The sequence below is a fragment of the Schistocerca americana genome, chromosome 6 (genome assembly GCF_021461395.2).
Source record: "Schistocerca americana isolate TAMUIC-IGC-003095 chromosome 6, iqSchAmer2.1, whole genome shotgun sequence".
Lineage (NCBI taxonomy): Eukaryota > Metazoa > Arthropoda > Insecta > Orthoptera > Acrididae > Schistocerca > Schistocerca americana.
In genome coordinates, this window is record NC_060124.1 from 473439746 (window position 1) to 473452764 (window position 13019).

Consider the following 13019-nt stretch of genomic DNA (forward strand, 5'->3'; position numbering starts at 1 on the left):
TCTGAACTCCATGGAAGAAAATGTAGGATTTACTATGGAGATGGAGAAGCATGGCTGCTTGCCGTTTTAGACGTACTTGTGCGAGGTGAGAGCGATGGCACACTTGGGCGTTCGGTTTCTCGAAAGCCCTCTCATACAGACTCATCTCAGATGGCGATAGTCTGCAAATGGAACTGGAACACCTGCAAACTGTATTCCTGAACAATGGACGTTCGTCCTAGAAAATAGAGAGTGGTGCAGGCGTACCAACGTCAGAACAAAGAAGAGGATGAGGCCTTCAAACCGACTGCCCATCTACTATATAATGGAAATGTTTCAATTAAAATAGGCAGAATATTAGGAAGACATAGTAATCTTTCGCTCTTCTTCCAAAATCTCGGTGCATTTAGGCTGGATCAAAGACTTGTTGCGCAAGGGAAGTGTTTACAGGATTCCTTCCGAAACCTGCAAATCGTAGGATGGTTCCCCAGAAAGCAATGCATCGCTTTTCTTTCAGCGGAAAACAATGATACGAATGCGAAACAAAACGTATATATTGTCTGAAGTCTCCGCAGTGAGCGTGCCAAGTTTCTTCACTTCCGAGAGATAGCGAATGTACAGGATGGCAGCCAGTCGAGGAATATTTTAGGGAATTGCTTTAAGAAATTTATTTCAAAGGTCCAGTGGAATCTTTACAAGTTTTATCCCAGAGTAATTCACGCCGTGTCTACGTGACACAAGTCGCTCGCCTTTCAAAACCGAGGCAGTTCTGTCCAGTTACAGCTGCTGACAGGAGACGCCCAGAGCCCTCTGCTGAAACTGCTAACGAATTCACGCCATTGATTTTACCCAATAGCGTGCACAGGATACCGATCACGTGTGTGGACGCCGGAGCGTCCTGCGGTGCAGAACACGCTTGCCTGTCTCTTGTAATCCAGACCTCGAGCAGAACAGACGTCTTTTCGGAAGGCTGAGCCTGTGGCTCTGCTTTTCACGACCGGCCACCAACGTAACATGAACTGCTTCCCCTTCCATTGCTCATTTTAATTATTTGTTCGACCTCTTAGACTGACCTCAACCTGCTAACTTCCGACCCTAGGAGCACCTTTGACAAAAGATTCCTCATACGTTTATATACGACCCTATGGCTTTTTCATACGAGAATAACAAGCCACGTTGGCCTTAATCTGTAGAGTCCTGTGCAGTGGGAAAATCTGGGGAGCACGTGGTCACTGCTCAAGTTTGTGAAGACATTCACATGCACTAATTCACACGTCAAACAAAATGTCGACAGCATTTATTAGTGGGAAGAATTGTATGCACCTCGTGGCTGGCATCGAGCAGGATTTTGGTGGCTGCATATCTTTGTATGAAGCGCTTGGAATCAAATCAATTTTTTTTTTTTTTTTTTTTTTTTTTTTTTTTTTTTTTTTTTTTTTTTTTTTTTTTTTTTTTTTTTGCTACCGCCTTTATCTCGCATTGTCCGCAGGATCGGCAGGGTTAAGTACAGAATTGACATGGTTAATTTTAAGTGGTGGTCTAATGCCCTTCCTGCTTCCTGCAGCCACCCCATACCCCCCGAGACAGTGCACCCCATCTGTCTGTGTCTAGTGTAAATCGTGAAACAGTGTGAATGTGTTTGAAATGTCTGTGAGTCCTGTAACTGAGGCGGGACGTGGGGATCAGCCCAGGATTCACCTAGTAGGATGTGGAAAACCGCCTAAAAACCACATCCATGCTGGCCGGCACACCGGCCGTCGTCGTTAATTCGCCGGGTGGATTCGATCCGGGGCCGACGCGCCTACCCGCATCCAGGAAGCAGCGCGTGAGCGCTCTCGGCTACCCTGGTGGGTCATAATGACACTGATTAACTGAACCAAAAATTGTAACCAGAACCTAAATGGCAATCCAACAAATGGCTAGGAGAAGAAATTGTTGAGATTAACAAATTATTATTAACAGATTCAAATACCTTTTGTTCCTTGTTCGGCACAGACGTTCTGAGGGAACGTCTGGTCGCTTACCTGTCTTCAGAACAACTCAACCGTCGCGCAGAGCTATCTCTCCGAACCGCCCGAGGTGGTGGGGGAGGCCCATGACCAACCTCTGCTACGAAAACGTTTTGCTTTACTCATCTTTGGCCAAGCCCTCCTGTTCCTGCTCTCTGCCTTACACCGACACCGTTTACGTTGGTAGAAGATTAAGAAACCCACCGCTTCTCTGGTTCGTCTGCTACTGCATTCAAATCATTCACACTTGACCACACACTTTCAGGAAGGGTGAAAAATGGAAATCAGGAGACAGGACGCGCACATAAGAATGAAAAAAAAAAGAAATGTGTAGACCCACATTGCTTCTACAGGCATGCGGTTGTTGGGGCTGAGATTAATTAGCTGCATCACTCATTTTTTAATCATGTAACGACACCGATTGTGATGTTACAAGCTGATGAAACCTGCGTTCATCATTTTGAGCTTGAAACAAAACGACAGTCGATGGAATGGCGCCATTAAAGGATGCCATTCGTGGAAGTCATTTTGAGGACGATGCGGAGGTTATTCACACAGTGAAGCAGTGTCTTTGCCACCGAGACGAGTATTGGTACCGACAGGGCATACACACCCTTGTTTCACGCTGGAGGAAGGCCGTAGAACGGGATGAAGATTAAGTGGAAAAATGGGGTGTGTATAAAACACCATTCTTTCGTGTGTGTAATACTCATTATGTTCAATAAAGAATTGTTGAACAAAAAATGCGGTGCATTACTTTATGGGCAACCGTCGCATTTGGGACATACGACGCGCTTTGTGCAGAACCACGCTGTAGAACATCAACGCCATACTCGTCTCCTTCAAGCGAATAATTCTACTATCGTCAAAAATTGTGTTTCCATGGGTCATTTGATTAAATACAATGAAACAAAACTGTGGTCCACACGTCAAACTTTTGGAGATCCGTCATCAATGAATCAATGGAAATATGACTGTGATTCCCTTGTTAATCTGGAGAGTGGTTCCCAGTTAAATTCTGCATGGAATCCTGTCGTATAAAAAGTTCGTGATCTGCGTAGCATGCGTCGTTCCGCGATCGTCCGATGGCAACCGAAACGACATCGATTGACGAGGTTTCACCACGGAGGACGCGCAGCTCACCGCACGGACTTCCACTGTTTGAATACTGCTCGCCGGTGTGGGATCCGTGCCACATAAGGTTGATAGAAGAGATAGAGAAGATCCAACGGAGAGCAGCGCGCTTCGTTACAGGATAATTTAGTAATCGCGAAAGCGTTACGGAGATGAAAGATAAACTCCAGTGGAAGACTCTGCAGGAGAGACGCTTAGTAGCTCGGCACGAGCTTTTGTTGAAGTTTCGAGAACACACCTTCACCGAGGAGTCAAGCAGTATATTACTCCCTTCTACGTATATCTCGCGAAGAGACCATGAGGATAAAATCACAGAGATTAGAGCCCACACAGAGACATACCGACAATCTTTCCTTCCACGAACATTACGTGACTGGAACAGAAGGGAGAACCGATAGAGGTACTCAAAGTACCCTCCGCCACACACCGCAGGTGGCTTGCGGAGTATGGATGTAGATGTAGATGTAGATGTAGAAGCGCATGCGCTCAAGTAGCGTGTGCGGAACACCACCTGCATGGGTGACGGATGTGCCGGTGCGTTCTTAAATACGTGAAGTCCATGCATTTTCATCAGTATTCGCCTAAAGATGGCCAGGAGACACTGCGCCGAAGTATTGTGGCGGGAAGATGCAGACATCCGGCAGTTCTATCGAAATTTTATGGAACAATCTGTACAACAGAGGAATTTTAAATTGTTAAAACTTCGCCTTAAAACTTAAGAGTTTCCAGTACTGAAGCTTGCGTCGTCGTCGTCCACAGACAGCTCAATCGCTGAGTGAAGACTGTTAATATCATCTTCGAGATGGGCCACTGATCCTGGCTGCCCTCTACATGATTTAGACTATGAGTTGCTATATGGAAGTTTCATTGCTGCTCTGATAACTTGACGAGAACTTACAGACTTTTTGGTATTATTCTTTGCTCGCTCACGGCGACCCATCTCTTTCAGACTTCTTTGACGTCAATTTTGTTCTGTACTCTTTCATTTGTGAACTAATAACAGCTGTTTGCACTTGGACACAGGAAGCCAATAACCTTTCACAAAAGAGATTCAAAGCGTTTCAGACGTAGTATTACAGAAGAGTAATGAAAATTAGATACGTTGATAATACACTAAATGCGATTCTCCGCAGACTTGGCAAGGAAGGGTTATATTGCAAACATTAATTGAAGGTAATGATGGACTGTTAATGCGTGAGGGCGTAACTTCCATTGTATCAAAGGTAGATGTAAAGCGTAAAATCTGTGGAACTGAGGTTAGAATATACAGAACGAATTAATGATGCCGCCGAGTATAGCAGAGACGAGGACACTTCTTAAACGATGTGACTATTAAAACACAGCTTTGCATGTCTTCTGTGTCCCACATTTTTGGCGTAAACCATTTTCAAAAGCGATATGACATTCACCAGTACTTGATAACTGCATTTATTTTTTAAATTAAAAGCAGTGCTGTTTAAAAAGTAATACGCCGCAGTCCCACACGAGATATTATTGGCTAACAAGGGGAGGCCGCCAATTGTGAAATTCAGATTCGACTCATACTGCGCATAATAAAAGCTCATGGCCAGAGGTGTAATGTGGCAAAGCACCAAGATGCACTTCTCAGCCGTTGTCGAGAAAATCGAAAGTTAAAAGAAACCGTTGCCGTGAAGTACTCTCTACGATTAATAATTTTCTTCAGCGTCGTGGCGCAGCGGTAAGCGCTCGGGTTTGTAATCCGAAGGTCGCCGGATCGAATCTCGCGCCATGCAATTTTTTTTATTATTAGTTTTTTGTAATTCAAATATATATATATATATATATATATATATATATATATATATATATATATATATATATATAAAGTATTAATGAATTGCTTATGCATGTTGGTGAAGGCGGATCGCTCTCCAATTGTACCGCCTCCATTTTTCCGTTTTTTTTTAACAGGGTGTACCAAAGCTCTCCCGTTCGCACTGATTTTCGACAATGTTATAAGTTGCGCTAGGGACCGCATCTACCTTCTTTCGAAGTTAGCAGGCAACTACGCTGTTATGCGGCGGCTCGTTTCAGCCCATTCAATATCTGTCATTCAAGTGTAACGAGCGAGTAACGGAGTTTATATTTCATATCTGCCACAGCAAATTTGTGTTCGTGGGGTCTCTAATTCGAACGTTTGACTTACGCTATACGTATTCGTTTTGGAATATCGTTTCTACGTCTTCCGTTAACTATACGTGGTTAACATTATGAAGACAATTAATAACATTTGTGAAATACAGCTTTGTTTGCGGAAAACATAATGATGTCGCCAGTTTTTCCACGACAAACGACTTTCAACAACTTATTATATGCATAATTGTTGCAACTGATTGCTGGGAATTATATATATATATATATATATATATATATATATATATATATATATATGAATTATAAAAAACAAATACTAAAAAAAAAAGGCTGCATAGCGCGAGATTCGATCCGGCGACCTTCGGATTACGAACCCGAGCGCTTACCGCTGTGCCACGACGCTGTAGAAAATAATTAATCCTAGAGAGTATTTCACCGCAAGGGTTTCTTTTAACTTTCGATTTTCTCGACAACGGCTGAGAAGTGCATCTTGGTGCTTTGCCACATTACACCTCTGGCCATGAGCTTTTATTATGCGCAGTATGAGTCGAATCTGAATTTCACAATTGGCGGCCTCCCCTTGTAAGATTAGAAAATAAATCCAGAAACCAGCGACCTGTTTGTTGACACAACAATTGTTCCATACGGTTACCATCCGCTCTCACACGTTGAGCCTTCCGTGTCAGACATGTAATGGAACCAGCCACGCTGGGTAGTGCCGACTACATTTAAGGATGGACGAGAAGGTGTGGGATTCTCAGGGTGGCACACCGACCGAGGGTTTCACCAGTGGGGAGCACGGAAAGTTTAGTATCGCTCATGTTGGAACGACATACGTATACGCTACCTGACAAAAAAAGTGAAGTACTCAGAAAACGTGGTCGAATGTCGACATGATTTCGTACACATACACGATGGAGATGCAAATTCTCTGTGGTGGATGGATTGGGCAACAGAGAGCGTCAATGTTGTTCGTGTTTGGTGGTTTTAACAGGCCGGACAGAGTATTTCAGATGCGCAAACTGCGTCAAATATTGATTAATCAGTATGAAGAACTCAGAGATGCTGCATACTCGTGTGAGTCAGAGTTAGCAGCACCTGATAGTGTTAAAGGGGCCACAACGTTGGTCTCCATTTGACCAGTTGGCCCAATCGCGCGTTGACCAGATTCGTGGGGCGTTCGGATGTGATGAATGGTATCGCGTGGGAAGGTGAGAGCAGGCATACTTTTCGACATGGTTTTGGTCGACATCTGACCACCACGACCTACTGTGCACCAAGCACATCGAACCCCTGCACATCTGCACCTACTATGCAGAACAAGTAATGGACTCCCTGCTCCAGTGGTCAGAGACTGGGGTGCGTTACCACCCCATGCGAAGTATGTCGTTAACACCACTACACAAACTGCTACGTCTGAATTGTTGCCACTGTTATATTGAATGCTGATGAATGATATCACATTTTGTGTACAGTGATGAACTGTTTCTGCACGACCTCGAATAACCATCGTCGGCTAGTATGGCGGTGACTTCTGGAGACTTCTGATTATTCCATAGGTTTTGGGAAGGCGCAATGGTGATACTGATTTTGTCATGGTGTGGGGAACCAACGGATTTGACTTCGCGTCATGGCTGGTAGTGATTGAGAGAGCTCTAAGGCAAGACTCAAACATCACCGACATCCTGCGTCCCCGTGTGTTACCTCTCATGTGGCAATGTCGTGGTACCAATTTTTAACAGGACTTTATTAGTCCACACACGATGCGTCTCTAGCAAGTGTTTGTCTCGTGTCGAGATACTCCAACAGCCAGCAGAAGCCCGAGATCTACCACTGATGGAATGTGAGTGGGACCAGGTCGGAAGCCAACTCAACCTAAGCGCCAGTATTTATGATATCAAGGACCATTTACAACGGTTGTGGAGCATCTTGAGCCGTGCGGGGGTCATGTTCCCGCCATCATGTATTTTACTCCATGTTTTTAACGTACTTCCACCTCACTACGTTAATTTAAATTACTGGTGTCACTGAGTTGCTGCTTTGCCTGACCGTCAGGAGCGCTAGCAGTGCGTATCAATATTTCCCCTCTCCTAGTATCTTTGCTCCATTGCTATTACTTCCCGGTCGTTGTCTGTCGTAAGCCACTTCGGGTGGCGAGTTCTGGCTGCCAGTCAGTTGAAACGCATCTGGTTGGTTGGTTGGTTTTGGGGAAGGAGACCAGACAGCGAGGTCATCGGTCTCATCGGATTAGGGAAGGACTGGGAAGGAAGTCGGCCGTGCCCTTTGAAAGGAACCATCCCGGCATTTGCCTGGAGCGATTTAGGGAAATCACGGAAAACCTAAATCAGGATGGCCGGACGCGGGATTGAACCGTCGTCCTCCCGGATGCGAGTCCAGTGTCTAACCACTGCGAAACGCATCTGGAGCTCAGTCCGGACCTCCCAGTCGGGGAGTTGCAATGCGGCACTAGTGCAGTCGGGTTGGAGCTGTGACGTCTGCGTCCACATGGCTCGCCCGACCATTGCCGCCACGCATCACTTGATCCGGACCGCGGACTTTGTGGAACGTTGGTCGGTCGTCCTACAGGACGACGCGTTTTGGTTCGCCGATCGTCAAGAGTCGGCTGTGTGTGTGTGCATCGACTCTCAATTTGCTTCGTGCATGCTTAGTTACTGTTGGGTATCGTTCAGGTCTTCGTGCAAGTGTTTGTCGGGTTGTGTGTGTGGTTGGCGTTATTTCCACTGGCGAATATTTTAGATGTTGTCGGTGTTCTGAGGCTACTCGGTCGGTTGATGCGGACCAGGGAGGATATTTCCGAGCGGTGCAGTCGGCTGGGTTTGTTGGAGGTCCCTGCGTAGTGTCGGAGCGTGTGTGGAGCTGTCCGATCGCTACGAGCTTCGTGGCTCATCGACCCAGGACGTCAAAGTTGAGTGGTGTCTTAAGTACCCAAGCCACGTTCGTTCATGTTGTGTCGTTCATTTCGGTGGTTCGCTTCAAGTGCACCAGCGGAATTTTCTGCCTTGTGGCCGTTAGTGTTTCGGTTACCTGCCCTGGCCACTAACGTAATTTCAGGCAGTGTCCTTTCCTCACCTGTTGTCGCTGTACAACACGGTGTGTAGTTTTGACAGCTTAATTCATATGTCATTGTGGACAATCACGTCCGTAACAGTTTGGTCTTCGAGTTTTCATGTACCAAGTCGTTTGGTCGGTCGGTCCGTGACTGTCTCTTGGTTGGGCCCACCACCTGTCTCACCTAAGTGGACGTTAATGTTTCGAGGGAAACCCTCCCCCCTTCCCCCCTCCCTCCCCTGGAGGCGTCTGAGTGCCGTTGTCTATTTTCATGGGTGTTTAATGGTCTGTTGGTAATCTATTATAGCCAATGCTTTAAAGGAAAAAAGGTTACTGTGTTTTATGTAAATCAAGGGCCTTCAGCCTGTACGTAAGTTTGAAATCTGGCAAGTGGATATTTTGCTGAAAGTTACAGTTTGTGTGCTATCTTTTCATTTAGTGCGCTGGCAGTCACTTAAAACTTAAAGGTTTAAAGGTATTCTGAATTTTTGAAAAATCAATTGTGAGCCTAAAGCCGCTCAAAACCTTATTCTTAAATTTAGTTATTGTCGTTGCGTTGCCTTTTCACTTAGTGTTCTTTTGGCCACATAAAACTTAAAAGGTTTAAGCTATTTTTGAATTTTTTGAAAATCAACTGTGGGCCTTCAGCTGCTTAAGGCCTTATTCTTAAAATTTCCCTTTAAGCGAAAACATTGCGGCCTTTTGCTTTAAAAGATTATGGCAATATATCTTGAAACTTTGAAATTTAATTGTGGCTTTCAGCCGTTGGTATTACACCCTGTTTATGTTTGTTCTATCCACTTTTGCCTTGAGGCTTTCAGCATAGCTGTGATGTACACATATATCATACATATATATTTTAATTATTTTTTTCCAATTTTAACTGCGTGTTTTCAGTCGCTTGAAATGTATGTTGTTGATTTTTAAGGTTTCTTGTTTGGAGGCCTTCAGCCGTGAAAGAATTGGATTTTGAAACTCGTAATTGTAAAGGTTCGGCTATGTGCCGTTTCGGTTTAAGTGTGTTATTAAATTACAATAAATTACAATTTTGAAGTGGAACTGACCGCCACCTTATTTGGCTCTTTCCATAATCGTAAACACCTGTTCTGCTCTGCCGGTTTAGCGGGCGTTTCACATCTAGCCTCAGAAGAGGATAGAACGGTTTTGACACCCTTTCTAGCTGAATCGAGACTTGCATCTACGCCAGATGGGGTGCAACGTTGTGCTGACAAGTCGGTCATGATACAGCGATGCTTTAAGGTCATATCCAACACGCATGATGGGTATCAAACTCACAGTCCTCGTCGGAGATGCGCTGTCAGTATCCCATTCATAGCTGTAAATAGCGCAGCAAGATTGGGAACGGAGCGCTCATGCCAGTCGGGTATCAGCAGCCCGCTGTTACATGAAACAGTCTACATCAGCATCTATATGATTACTCCGCAGTTCACACTTAAGTGCCTGGCAGAGGGTTCATCGAACCATTTTCATACTACTTCTCTACCATTCCACTCTCGAATGGCGCGTGGGAAAAAGGAACACCTAAATCTTTCCGTTCGAGCTCTGATTTCTCTTATTTTATTATGATGATTATTTCTCCCTACGTAGGTGGGTGTCAACAAAATATTTTCGCATTCGGAAGAGAAAGTTGGTGATTGAAATTTCGTAAATTGTTCTCACCGCAAAGAAAACCGCCTTTGTTTCAGTGACTGCCACCCCAACTCGCGTATCATATCAGTGACACTCTCACCCCTATTGCGCGATAACACGAAATGGCTGCACTTCTTTGCACTTGTTCGATGTCCTCCGTGAATCCTACCTGGTAAGGATTCCACACCGCGGAGCAGTATTCCAGCAGAGGACGGACAAGTGTGTTTGTAGCATCTTCTAAGTGTTCTTCCAACAAAGTGCAGTCTCTGTTTCGCCTTCCCCACAACATTATCTATGTGGTCTTTCCAATTTGCTCGTTATTGTAATTCCTAGGTATTTAGTCGAATTGACAGCCCTTAGATCTGTGCGATTTATCGTATACCCAAAATTTATCGGATGACCTCGCACTTTTCTTTGTTTAGTGCCTACTGCCACTTTTCGCACCATACAGAAATTCTCTCTAGATAATTTTGTACTTGGAATTGATCGTCTGATGATTTTGGAAAAAATGAAGTCCCATGCTTCTTTACAGAGCTTAGGGGAACGATGCGGAAGACCCGCACCGCCTTACTAGGCAAGGTCCTAATGGACTGATGATTTTACTAGGTAGTAAATTACAGCACCATCTGCAAAAAATCTAAGGGGGCTGCTCAGATTATCACGTAGATTATTTATGTAGATCAGGCAGGAACAACAGAGGGCCTATGACACTACCTTGCGGAACGCCAGATATCGCTTCTGTTCTACTCGATAATTTACCGTCTATCACAACGAACTGTAACCTCTCTGAGAGGAAATCACGAATCCAACTGAGACGATACTCCATATGCACGCAATTTGATTAACAGTCGCTTGTGAGGAACGGTATCAAAAGCCTTCTGGAAACCCAGGAATATGTAATCGATCTGAGGTCCCTTGCCGACAGCACTCATTACTCCATGGGAATAAAGAGCTACCTGTGTTGCACAAAAACGATATTTTCTGAATCCGTCTTGGTTATGTATCAGTAAGTCATTTTCTTCAAGATGATTCATAATGTTCGAGTGCAGTATATGCTCCAAAATCCTACTGCAAATTGAGGTCAGTGATGCACCTGTCAGTCCTATGAATTTTTCACAAGCACGAATGCTCCTGTAGCGTGTGAAAATGTCCTCTTAATGTGCCGTCAGGGCTATAAATCCAAAGGGGTGAGATTATTCTATCCTCTTCTAGTAGAGCGAGACTCTCTGAAGTGAGACATACACTTTGCAATAACAACTGTTTGTTACAAAAACTAAGTTAAAGACAACCTCTGAAAATAATGTCTACGAAACTTGAGAACAGCATTCTGTTGAGGAGCAGGGAAGATTCACAACGACGTAGTCCCAAACGGCTGGTAACTCGTAGGTGGTCTCCTCATGAGCAGCAGATGCTGTGGCGACACGGTCCTATGAGGCTGAAGAGCTCGTAGGGGCCGGCCGGAGTGGCCGAACGGTTCTAGGCGCTACAGTCTGGAACCGCGCGACCGCAACGGTCGCAGGTTCGAATCCTGCCTCGGGCATGGACGTGTGTGATGTCCTTAGGTTAGTTAGGTTTAAGTAGTTCTAAGTTCTAGGGGACTGATGACCTCAGAAGTTAAGTCCCATAGTGCTCAGAGCCATTTTTGAGCTCGTAAGCATTCTACTGGTAACGACACGGTCTCACAAGGCGATGAGCACATGGCAGTCGCAACAACTGTGCGGCGCGGTGCTCTCGGAGCGGCTAGCGTAAGCGCGGCGTCGGACAAGGATCAGGATGATGATGATTATGATGATGATGATTGGCTTGTGGGGCGCTCAACTGCGTGGTTATCAGCGCCAGTACAAAGTTCCAACCTTTGCTCAGTCCAAACTCGCCATTGTCATGAATGATGATGAAATGATGAGGACAACACAAACACCCAGTCATCTATAGGCAGGTGAAATTCCCTGGTCCTGCCGGGAATCGAACCCGGGACCCCGTGCTCGGGAAGCGAGAACGCGACCGCGAGACCACGAGCTGCGGACGGCTCAGGATGATGGCTACAGGATTCCTTGGCGGTCGGAGATGAGGCGACAGAGGCAGGCGGTGTCCTTAGCGCAGACTCGAGACGGCTGTCGGTTGCTTGGAGCTCGAGACGTAACTGGCTCTCCGTGGGCGGAGCACAAAATTAAGTACGTGCCTGCAGAAGGATACATGCGGGCTATCGCGAGAGCATGCGTCCGCGCGGACGTAAATTAATGCCCGCGACAGCAGTGCATTATGTCCCGACATGCACGCAATCTAGGCAAGACTGGCGCCCCAGACTCTACGGCTACTGCTGGCGGCTTCGCTGTATGCAGTACCTTAGTTTTCCCGTTTACAAATGAAGGGCTTATTTCAATAGTGGTACAAGTCCATTTTTGTTCATATTGAGATTGTTGTTGTTGTGGTCTTCAGTTCTGAGACTGGTCTGATGCAACTCTCCACGCTACCCTATCCTGTGCAAGCTTCTTCATCTCCCAGTACTTACTGCAACCTACATCCTTCTGAATCTGCTTAGTGCATTCATCTCTTGGTCTCCCTCTACGATTTTTACCCTCCACGCTGCCCTCCAATGCTGAATTTGTAATCCATTGATGCCTCAGAACATGTCCTACTAACCGGTCCCTTCTTTTTGTCAAGTTGTGCCACAAACTTCTCTTCTCCCCAATGCTATTCAGTACTTCATCATTAGTTATGTGATCCACCCATCTAATCTTCAGCATTCTTCTGTAACACCACGTTTCGAAAGCTTCTATTCTCTTCTTGTCTAAACTATTTATCGTCCATGTTTCACTTCCATACAAGGCTACTCTCCATACAGATACTTTCAGAAACGACTTCCTGACACTTAAATATATACTCGATGTTAACAAATTTCTCTTCTTCAGAAACGCTTTCCTTGCCATTGCCAGTCTACATTTTATACCATCTCTACTTCGACCATCATCAGTTATTTTGCTCCCCAAATATCAAAACTCCTTTACTTCTTTAAGTGTCTCATTTCCTAATCTAATTCCCTCAGCATCTCCCGACTTAATTCGA